The sequence below is a fragment of the Labrus bergylta genome, chromosome 16, assembly GCF_963930695.1.
Source record: "Labrus bergylta chromosome 16, fLabBer1.1, whole genome shotgun sequence".
Taxonomy (NCBI): domain Eukaryota; kingdom Metazoa; phylum Chordata; class Actinopteri; order Labriformes; family Labridae; genus Labrus; species Labrus bergylta.
Genome location: NC_089210.1, coordinates 18,323,958 through 18,335,132, shown reverse-complemented (window position 1 = coordinate 18,335,132; position 11,175 = coordinate 18,323,958).

The following is an 11,175-nucleotide window of genomic DNA, read 5'->3' as shown; positions in this document are numbered from 1 at the left end:
TTGTGCAAAAATCCATTTAAGCCCAATCATGAATTAAAGAACAGGACTTCTCAGTGCATCTCATGAGATGTGTCATGATCTGAAATATAACACAGAATAACAGATTCAAGATTTGATGAACAGGTCAGAATAATTTTGCTAGATTTGCTTTTCTTTTGGTTGAGAAACCCAAAAGAATCAAATGATTGATCTGACTTAGTGAATACAGAAACTTTTTAAAATTGTAATATGGCCTTTTTATTTGAAATCAGCTTATTTCACTCCTGCCTCACATGTGCAAGCTTTGTAAAAATGCAACAGCAAAGCTTCCAGCCAAATGCTTTGGCCAAATTTAAGCATTGAGTGTTTTGTTTTTTTTTTAAAGGTGGCTTGATAGTTTTGAATGAGTCTTCTTAAAGCTGTCTGGAGGCTGAGAGAAAAAAAGGAGAGTGGGCGAGTTTGGGATGTTCTTCTTTTTGCTTTTCCATTTGTTTCAGTGGATTCAAAAAGGTGAGTTTGCAACTATCTGCAGTTCATACCACTGCAACATCGAATACAAAACCCTACCACAAAGAAAATGATATCAATCATTTGACTTTAGAGGAGGAGGAGTATATGTTGTTAGATTTGAAACAGTTGTGATCAAACAAGAATAAAAGGACTACATTTAAAATGAATGACAGAAATTGACACACAGGGACAGCAGACTGTGTTAAGTCACATAATAGCCTGCAGTCTGCTGCAAAGGATTCTCTTTATACTGACAGGGATTTTCAAGTCAGTAGGGAGTTTTGTTGATAAGCTGTGAACCTGCTTTGAATATGACTTATTTCAGCCTGGGCAGAAAGACATAGGTGGCTCATTTACACTGACTTAGCTCATTGAAGGGTGTGCGGTTTGAAATATTTTTGCATGACATTACATCGTTTTCTGTAAATCAGCCTTCACCCACTATTAGAAAGACTGAGTTGATGGTAATTTATCAGAACGCTGCCATTCTCAGCTTCCAAAACAGCAAAAGCCTTCCAAATCTCAAACAGTATCTATTGTCTACAAGTCCAGGATTACCCTGAAAGCATCCATTTTTTATATACCGACTGAGGCACTGCTTGCAACAGACAAGAAACATGAATTTACGTTTAATTTGGTTAAAGGAAGAATGTGGCACTTTTTGATCCAGTAGATCTTGAACAACAACATTAAACCAACAACAAACTACTGTTCGGTGACATCTCCTCTATTCTGAAGCCTCCGCTCTCCTCCAGTGACTCACCTCCAACCCAGGTGTAACCTCCAGTCTTGAATGAAGCCAATGTGGAATGCAAACTACTGCAGTTCCTCGAGTGTCGGCTTGAGGCTGGCTCCAGGAACACCAGAAGTCACACACACACAACAGGCAAAAAAGCCATTTTTACAGCATAAATAAACATGTTTATAGCCTGGTTCAAAAAACAAATAGGGCTGAGTAGTTATTGTCGTACCTGGCACACAATGTTCGGGGGGTGAATTGGTTTTAAAGGGCTCAGTTTTGATTTTGAAAACGATACGTGTTATCCATAGCTAGGTGCATAGCTGAAATGATTGAGAGGTGGGCTCGATGTAACGGTTGGTCAAGAGGCTTCAAACCCGCCTCTGCTCCAGCTCTCAGCCTGTCGTTAGATTGACTGAAAGTTAGGCTGAGACAGGATTTCCAGCATGACGGCGGCTGCCGATGAGCCTCCGGAGTTCCCCTGACGTCACTCAGGCTTCGTCCATTAATATTTACAGTCAGTGGATACATCATAATCCAAATAAGCAGTGAGTAGACTATGTGATACTTATTTTCTCTAGTCCTTGACTAAAACAGCTTTATACCCACGGTTGTACAGCTGGCGGGACTCAGGCTTCTCACTCACTGTAGACAGTCATGACTCAGAGATACATTCAATGTTGCACATTTTTCCTTTAAAGTCACAATTTTTTCCAAATAGCTTGTGCTTTCCAAAACATACATGTATAGTCTCAGTGAAGCCACCAGAAGGTTTATGAAGAGCTGTTTTGAAGCCCAATAATGGCCGTCAATACAGACTCGAACTAACTTCCGGCTAATTGAGAAGTAGGCAAACGAGCCAAATGAATCTTTGTTCTTGACAGAATTTAGCAGAAGTTTTGGTGTACCGTCCCTTGTAGAGTCCAAATACATAAATAATGATCTGTAGGTGAATGTAAGGGACCAAGCAATCAGGCAAAGGACAAAGGTATAATAAAAAGAGCAAATTTGCTTGAATTAAGTTGAGAAAATCAGTAACAAAATTGATCAATGTATCTAAAATCAAAAAGAGGTCAACTTATAGAATAAGGAATGAATTAACCTTCCAAAACATAACAACAGACCTAACATCAACTTACACAAGTGGGGTTAGATACACAATGGACTAGTCCAATATAAATACAAAGGGGGGGGAGCCAAATTGACTACAAACTTAACATCTATAACAGAATTTTCAAAGAATTGAATTATCTTGAAAAAAGCAATTAAAATAAAGAGAAACAGATCTTTTTTTGGAAATCATGAGTCTGAGGCAGGGCTTAAAAGTCTATCTTTGAATGGCAGCGGCCCTTTTGTCAGAGGATCAGGGCAAACAAACAAAATGAAAGATAAGTTTTACTCAACCATTAAATCAAATGAAATCATGTGACTGAATATGAACTAAATTGGTTGCATCCAAATTAGGAAACAACTGTTATGAATGCAATATGGGGCAGCTGTATAGGGACTTGGGTTGGGAACTGGAAGGTCGCTGAAGTTCTGGTACAGATTTACTAAGATCCCAAGTAAAGAGTGCTAAATTGCGTGTTCACTTCAACAAATTGCATGTTTGGTTAATGTGCGATTTGCGGGTGATCTACTAAGAAAATTTGCGTGAATGACAACAGGTGAAAACCTTGTGGAGGCAATAGTATTTAAGTTAGGCTTTTGCGTGTTCTACTGGTTTACATCACGGATAGTTTGGACAGAAAGCAGGATAACTGCAAGCGCAAAATAGGTATTAGTAGAAGCAGCAAATAAACGCACAATACTTTAGAGTTATAGGAGAAAAATCTAAATATTACAAAAAGAAAATTTGGCTTATAAGAAAACCTCGTTATTAAACAGGGCCTCTCTTTTCTTCCCTTAATCTTAAGAATGAAGTGTCACACATTGAGCAGGAGGTGTGAGCTGTGTCCTCTGTGGCTCCCAGGCGTTACACTTGGGCCGTTGTTGTGCACCAGACAGCTGGCCAGCGCTGTGTCTGATCGGACATAAATGTCCTGGAAAGAGGTATCGAAGACGGGGGTACAAACAGTGGTGAAGTACCCCAATCCAAGCGTCCTACAGAGTAGCAGCAGTGGGCTTTAGAGGGAGGTGACGCGTGCATTATGGAGAGGAGCGCACTAGAGGAGACGAGCTGGGGGAGAGACACGCAGCCCGAGAAAAAGGAAACCCCTGTTTAAAATGTAATGTTGGCGAAATGAAGGAAACAAGAAGACATACATGTCAATGTTGAAATTCTTTAGAATGCAGAGGCTGTGAGTGTTCAGTTTTGTTTGGCTATAAATAGGCAACAATATAGTTTAATCATGGTGTTTCCTGCTGTCATTCCAAACATGTTAACATGTGTGGGGAAAAACGTGATCTGTATGCCTTCTTTTGATTGTGTCTATGTCTCCTCCTTTTTCTAGGGCAGAAATGCCCCATATTGCATATTCATTAAGGCAAACGTAATAAATGGACAATGAGTGTTGTTTTGCTCATATGGAAGACGCAATCCTTTGCCGTTAGTAGATCAGACAGCACTGTTTTGCGGCTGGTATCAAGTTTGCACACATTTTAAGACATGCAAACCTTTAGTAAATCAGGCCCTAAGAGCACTAAAAACAAAATATGCAAAAGTCTATAAGACAGGAGCACAAAATACCAAATCTGCTTCTTCATCTGTTCACCTCTGTTGATATAACATATTCACCTCCTTTTCAAGTTGAATAACTCGGGTATCCATGGCCGTGTCCCTTTCTCGTTTCCAAATCCAATGAAGGATGCAGACGCTCACTGCACACGCCAGTATTGTACACATAGCTTCTAAGCTGACACTTTGCCCACTCAGGATTAAAACAGGAACAAACAAAGCCGCTCTAACATTCACTAACCACCTAAGAAAGAAGGTGACCAGCAGAAGGATGAAATTGATCATCTTGTAGCAAAGGAAAAGAAGAAGAACACGCAGGACAACTGATGTGACCTGATCTATTGTCATTTTTTTTGTCTCGATGATCGGCTGTGGAGACATGCAGGTGAGAAGCTTGTGTCATTAAGAGGAATGAGAACAAGGTTTCATGTAAAAGCAAAAAGCTATAACATTTTTCATTCTCAGACATTACCTTCCTGGCAATGCTTCAAGTGGTGCATTAAAATGACTCTGAATCTGAGGGACTGATACCAAGATTACTGGTTCATGTCTGTCAGCACCGGGGCAAGCTAAAGGGATACTCAGTGTTATTTTAAATTGTCTTAGAGAAGAACATCCAATGAGGATGGTAGATGCACAAGTCTCAAAATATATTAACAATTTTTTTTTAATAAAGTCAAGATTTTAAAAATTGACTTTTATTTTGGATCTCAGATTTCAGATGATTTGGCTCTTAAGTGTATTTAAGACCATTTAAGACCACACAAAGTAATTTGTTCAGTGAGAAAAATCTGTTGGTTCTCAACACTGGCAGCGACCTCCTGATGAGAGGGGGGCCTGAAGCTCAAACTACTTAATGCGGTCATGCTGAATGTCAGTAAAAGTTTTGAGTTTATTGACTATACTAAGGTTTTCCTGCATTAACTATGAATGAAATACATTAGTTTGGAATTTTTGCTGAGTTAGTTGAAAGAAACGACTAACCTGTTTATGAACACTGATATTTTCACATTACATATTTATTTCACAAATTGCAACTAACTTGAGCCGAATTTTCTATGGGAACTGCATGACATAATAAATGATCCTACCTTGGATGCCAACAACCTGCAGGAAGCATTTGTGAGCGTGTAAGAGCATGTCCAGAGCACAACAACTTACAGCCAGAACCAGCAAGACGAGGAGCTCCAAGAACTGGATAAACACAGAAAATAAAACCTTGATTAATAAAGGTTGTTACATACATAGTATACATGTCTGCAATTGTTTCACCTTTAAGGGATTCAGACAATGTGATGAACAATGATGTAACATGTTACAGTGAGGTTCATAGCGACTAATATCTGAGTCGGTTAAACAGAAATTTTGATTAAGACTAGTTGACTAATCTAAAGGTAAGCAAACAAAAATCACTTCTAGCTCCTCCAGATGCTATCAATTCACTGTGCTGGTCTAGCTAGTGTTACAGTTTAGACACATCATTTGAACGACATTGTGGGCCAACATATCAAATTATTAATCATTTGTTTAACTGACTCGTGATCCTGGTATCTACTTAACTTTTTATTTAGAAGAAGAACAAGACCTACTTTGTTAACCCTTTAGGGGAAATCTAGTTTTTCACACTGTTATTGGACAGGCTTCAGACCAGGAATAAACAAATACACATGCACAAACAATCTAATGGACATGCATTAATGGAGAGATGTCAGCGTGAGGGGCTGCACAAGAAAGAGCGCCCAAGCAGTTGAGGTATTAGTGCCTTGCTCAAGGGCCTTTTGGCAGTCCTCAGGAAGTGACCTAGTACCTCTCCAGCCCCCAGACCAATTTCTAGATAATGATTCGTACTTAGGCTCCAGACCCAAGTCTGTCTCCAAACGGGAGCAGCAACTGAGTCTCCAATGTTGATGTATTGACAAAAAGCAGAAGTGTTCCGTGAGGAGGTTTTTGTCACGGTGTAAATCACTGTGATACGTTCTCTTTGACAGAGTCGTCCCATGTCTGACAGTAATAAACTGCTGAGTCTCTCTCCTCCACAGTGCTGATGATCAAACGATAATCTGATTGTGACTGATGAGTGGATGTGAACTTTGGAGAGGAGAAACCAGAGCCATAGCTTGGAGAGCTCCAGCTGTGATGGTTCCTCAGAATATATTGAGGAACTCCTCCTGGAATCTTTTTGTACCAACGAGCAGAATAACTAGTCACAGTCCCCAGGTTACAGTCCATGGTGGCTGTCTCTCCTCTCCTCAGAGTCACAACAGGAGGCTTCTGTGTCACCAGCGTCACAGCACTCACACCTGGAAACAACAAGATGACATGGAGTCAAGAGAAACACACAGACTGATGAATCCAACATGAGCTCAAAGCTGCAGTAAGTCAGCCTCCTTACATGTTAGAGCAGTGATGAGAGTGCACAGGGTCCCCAGCATGTTGGAATGTCTAATCTGTCACTGCTGACAGATTAGAGGCTTTGGAGGATGAGGAGAGGAGGTGCTGGAGGAGCCATTTAATACAGCACAGAGAGTGAGTGACAGGAGGAGGAGCTTTGATTCAATCTAACTGGGGGTTTTTTTCTGCCTCACTACAAAACTCAAATATATACAGTGTATTACTGCCAAGTTTACAATGAGAGTGAATCCGTATTGTCTCTTATAAATGTATATGTTCTTTATTTAAAGGTAGTTTGTCAATATATCACTGAATCACTTGTGACATGTTAACATGTGTGGACTGTAAATATGTACAATATTAAAAACCCAAACTTTTGAATTATTATTCATAAAAACATCAGCATGTTTCCAGTCAAGCATAAAGTAACAGAAAGGTACTCAACCCCTAATTTACATGAGGTCAAATGAGGACACGAGGCTTGCAGGTGCATGCTGTAGATGAGAGAGGGAGACGTTACAGAATGATGACTCACTTCTGCTGAAGTCAAGACTTGCAAATCGTGTGTGTGTGTGTGTGTGTGTGTGTGTGTGTGTGTGTGTGTGTGTGTGTGTGTGTGTGTCTGTGTGTGTGTGTGTGTGTGTGTGTGTCTATAAGAATAATCCACTGCTCACTCTGTCTTCCTATTATTAATCAAGTGCTGCCCTCTAGTGTACTGTAGGCTATATTTCCCCATAGGGATTGTCATTAAATTGTGCAGATTGACCACATATAGACAGTGTGTGCTGAGGATGACATGGGAAAAGTTAAAGGAAAAAAATAACATATGGGCTGGTAACTTGAGGGTTGCCCCGGTTCAAGTCCCCGTTGGATCAAAGGAATAAAGTTTGGTTGTTTTACTTTCCTCGACCAAAAAGACACTGGACTCCAAAAACAGCTCGGTTGTGCTTTCGTTCAAAGAGGTTCAAGTTTGTGTGTGTGTGTGTGTGTGTGTGTGTGTATAGAGTGACAGTTTTATTCCTTTTTATTTAATATGCAGGGTCTCTTTACTTTTGTCTTCAATGTGTGTGTATAAATCTTTGTTTTAACAATGTGTAAAAAGGTTGGTTTTAATGCCATGGAATTGTTACTACCTGCTACCAACTTACATTTAATCAACCAATCAGTATGCTTAGTGACCTTTTATTAATTACATGTCAGTTCTCAGTCCACGGACTTTATCATGTCCTGAATAAGATCAAACAGAGAATATTGTATTAATCGTTTTCCACATGTATCAAAAGTGTTTTGTTTTATTTTGACTGTGTCATGATTTGGTCTGGTTTAGTTTTGTATTTTGTGTATTTCAGAGTTTAGATTTATTTTTCATGCTTTAGTCCTCATTCTTCTGGTGTTGCTTGTTTCCCTTGTGTGTTATCTTAATGTTTCCTAGTTTAGTCTTTGGTGTTTTTATTTTGTAATTTCTTATCCTTTTGTTTCTCTGTACTAGTATTGTTAAATTATCATCCTTCCTGACCGCCAGAGGCGGTGCTTTAAGCACTGAATGATACCATATCGCACATGAGCAGGTCAAGTAGCTATACCAAGTAGGTTGAGTAGCTATATGTCGTTTGTAGCCCTGTTTTGTTGGAGTTGCGGTGCTTCAGTTGCCCTCCAAGGGCTGTGACGAGCTTGGCCTTTCTGCGGTTTTTCCTTGGATAGTGATCCCTAAGGTTTGTCGCCGACATAATTGTGAATATCACAGTTTTTTGTTGTTGCTTAAGTTTGTGTGTTTTTGCCACATCCAGCGTACTTTAGTTTCTGTTTGTTACGGTTAGCGACATTGTGTCTGACGGAGTTAACCTCTAACGGCGTGGGGTAGCAACTCGGTTGCACCCGTGTTGTTTTGTTGACAGCACTTATTGTTTAAGGATCGCGTTTTCACTTGTGTTAACTGTTACTACTGGAAGCACCTGTTGTTGGTGCCTGCCCTTTTTTTCGGCGTGGAGTTTGCGCATGAACTGCAGTTACATGCCTCGGACCATGAGGGCTGCTCGACTGTCTGAGGTGGAGGAACTTCTGGGGGGGGTGAGCTCGCCAGTTTATTTGTCTCCTCCTCAGCTGACTCCGGCTTAGGGGCCGGTTACGATCCCTCCTGGCCGGTTGAAGCGTAGAGCTGCTGAGACAGTGGGCGCCTCTAGCCGGAAGCAGTCCAAGCTCGCTTCCAGGGTGGACCAGCTTACTGCAGAGCTTGATCAGATGAAGGCTGCCTTTCTCACAAGGCAGACTGATGCCACTACAGTTATTGAGGAGGACATCCTCTCAATGGTGGCATCTGCCACAGAGTTTGGAGAGTATGGGGGGGATGCACCCTCTCAAGAGGGGGCTTCTCAGGCCTCAGTGGCTGGCTGAGGCTTCCCTCTTCCCTCAGCTCCGGACGGGGCTCGGAGGATGACTCCATGGGGCCCTCATTCGTAGGGCCCTGGCTCGTCTGCAGCTGGACCCTCCTCAGCCAGAGCTGCCCCCGGTGAGTGCGTTTTTTAGGCGTAGTACAGCCCCAGCTACCTTCATGGTGCCTCCCTCGGAGGAATACCTGAGAGAGTTGCACGCGTGCTGGAGAGATTCGAATGCCCTCTCCCACGCTACCTCAGATGGCCGGGCTCTTGCAGCTATGCACGATGTGGCCAAGTTCGGTTTGGGCCACATGCCAGCCATTGTGGCTCTTATTGTTTCTCCCGATGAGGACCTTAGGAGGGATGCGCGGTGTCCCCGACCTCAATGCAGGGTGACAGACGACCTCCTGTCTCGGGCTTATGAGGCAGGAGCCCGTATGGGGAGGATAGGGAACTCGATGTCCCACCTTCTGCTTGCCCTGTCAGCCTCCCTGCCGTAGACGGCACCTGATATATCTGTGCATAGTCTTAGTGATGCATCCCTCCAGGCGTTCGCGCTGATGTCTAGGGAGTTGGGATGGGTGATGTCCACACTCGTCCAGGCTCGCCGGCAGGTTTGGTTGGTGCAGTCGCCCCTCACTGAGGCAAGCAGTTCCAGTGGAGCCAGGGGAGCTGTTCGGATCAGCAGCTCTAGAGGCTCTTGAACAGTCTATTCAGGCTAGACAGACCAGGCAGCAGCTCTCTGGTCTCAGCAGGAGCTTGCCTCCTCATGTTAGGCCTAGGAGTACTGTGGTCTTTCCTCAACGCCAGTTTCAGTCCCCAGCTGGTGCCAGTGGTCACCAGGAGCCTCAGCGCCCAGCACAACATCCCAGCCCAGGAATTTCAGCCCCCGATCGCCTGTCCTCCAGACAGCCTCGAACCTGGGACTCAAATCGCCGCCCCCCCCCAGAGCCTCTAGAGGCCGGGGGGCCAGGCTCTGAGGCCTTGGGGCCGGCTGTCGGCTGTTTTTCCCACACCAGACGCTTTGGTGGTTTCCACTCTAGCCCAGGGATACAGAATGCAGTTCCAACGCGGGCCCCCAGCCATTGGCCGGGTCAAGATGACCATCATAGGCGACCCGGCAAAAGCCTTTGCTCTCGACCAAGAGCTCTCTACCCTCTTGGTCAAGGGTTCCATCGAGCCGGTAGACCCCGTGGCTCAGCCCTGGGGATACTACTCAACGTACTTCGAGTGGTTTAAATCCATCGACCTGAAGGACGCATACTTTCACGTCCCCATATTTCCTTGACACAGGCAATTCCTCCGTTTTGCCTTTCAGGGCCGTCATTTTCAGTTCAGGGTTCTTCCGTTCTGCCTCTCCCTTTCCCCCCAGGTGTTCACCAGGTGTGTAGCAGCAGCTCTGTCTCCCCTACAATCCCAGGGCATGAAGGTCCTCCCCTATCTGGACGACTGGCTGGTGTGTGCGCCGTCGCCGTCACAGGTAGCCTAGGACACTGCAGCCCTCCTTTCCCATGTGCCTGTGTTTAGAAGCAGATTTGACCTTCACTGCCTCCTCTTCCTCCTCCTCCATCTCAGCCTCTTCCACCTGTTCCCCCATGTAAGTTTACTGTTCCCCCCACCTGTCTCCTCTGCCTGTGTTTCATCTTCCTCCTCTGACATACCCTCCTGCGTTTCACTGACGCCACTTGCTTTATTTATCTGCACTTCACTCACACTTTTCCAGCTGTTTCTTCCCCCTTTTCTTCACCCACCTCACTTTCCACCACATCACCCAAAACCTCTCCTTCACTTCCCTGATTGTTTTCACCCACACCGTGCACATCATTCATACTCACCACCCCGAGCTCCAGGTCAGACACAGCAGTGGCAAGGCGCCAGATGAAGTCTCCGCCGCGGCCTGCAGGGGCCTCCCACCGCTCCGCTGCAACCAGCGGAAAGCCCCGCCACAGGGCCGGGCGTCACCCCACGGCCAGGCGGAGCCGGATCCCCTTGTCTCGGACAGGCCTTCACGGTGTGTCCCTCCTCACCACAACCGAAACATTTCATAGCCGACGAGGTGGCAAATATCATGTAGTCATAATCATCTACTTTAACATGGAAGCGGAGGTTGAGGTCCGCATCCCAATTGTTAAGTATCATAAACAGTTGTTTACGGTGAGACACTATGTGTTTCAGCAGCTGAGATCTACATCCAGACAGAATCTTTTTTATGGGTGAAACCACCTTCCCATGTCTGGAGAGCTCTCTGCTAAGAAACTCGTCGGTTATGAACGGAGGGACATTGGACAGGATGACTCTGGTGGAAGGCTGTGTCATCGGAGCCACCTGTACAAACATTTCCTTCACTGTGATGCCTGGCCCTTTCCGAATTGTCACAGTTCAGTATGCAGTACGTACTATTCAGTATACTGAACTTTCGTGGTCATTCAGTATGCATTTTTTGGGTCTGCGCAGTATACTGAACATTTCAGTATGGATACTAACTTCCGGGTTTTATGCCGTATTGA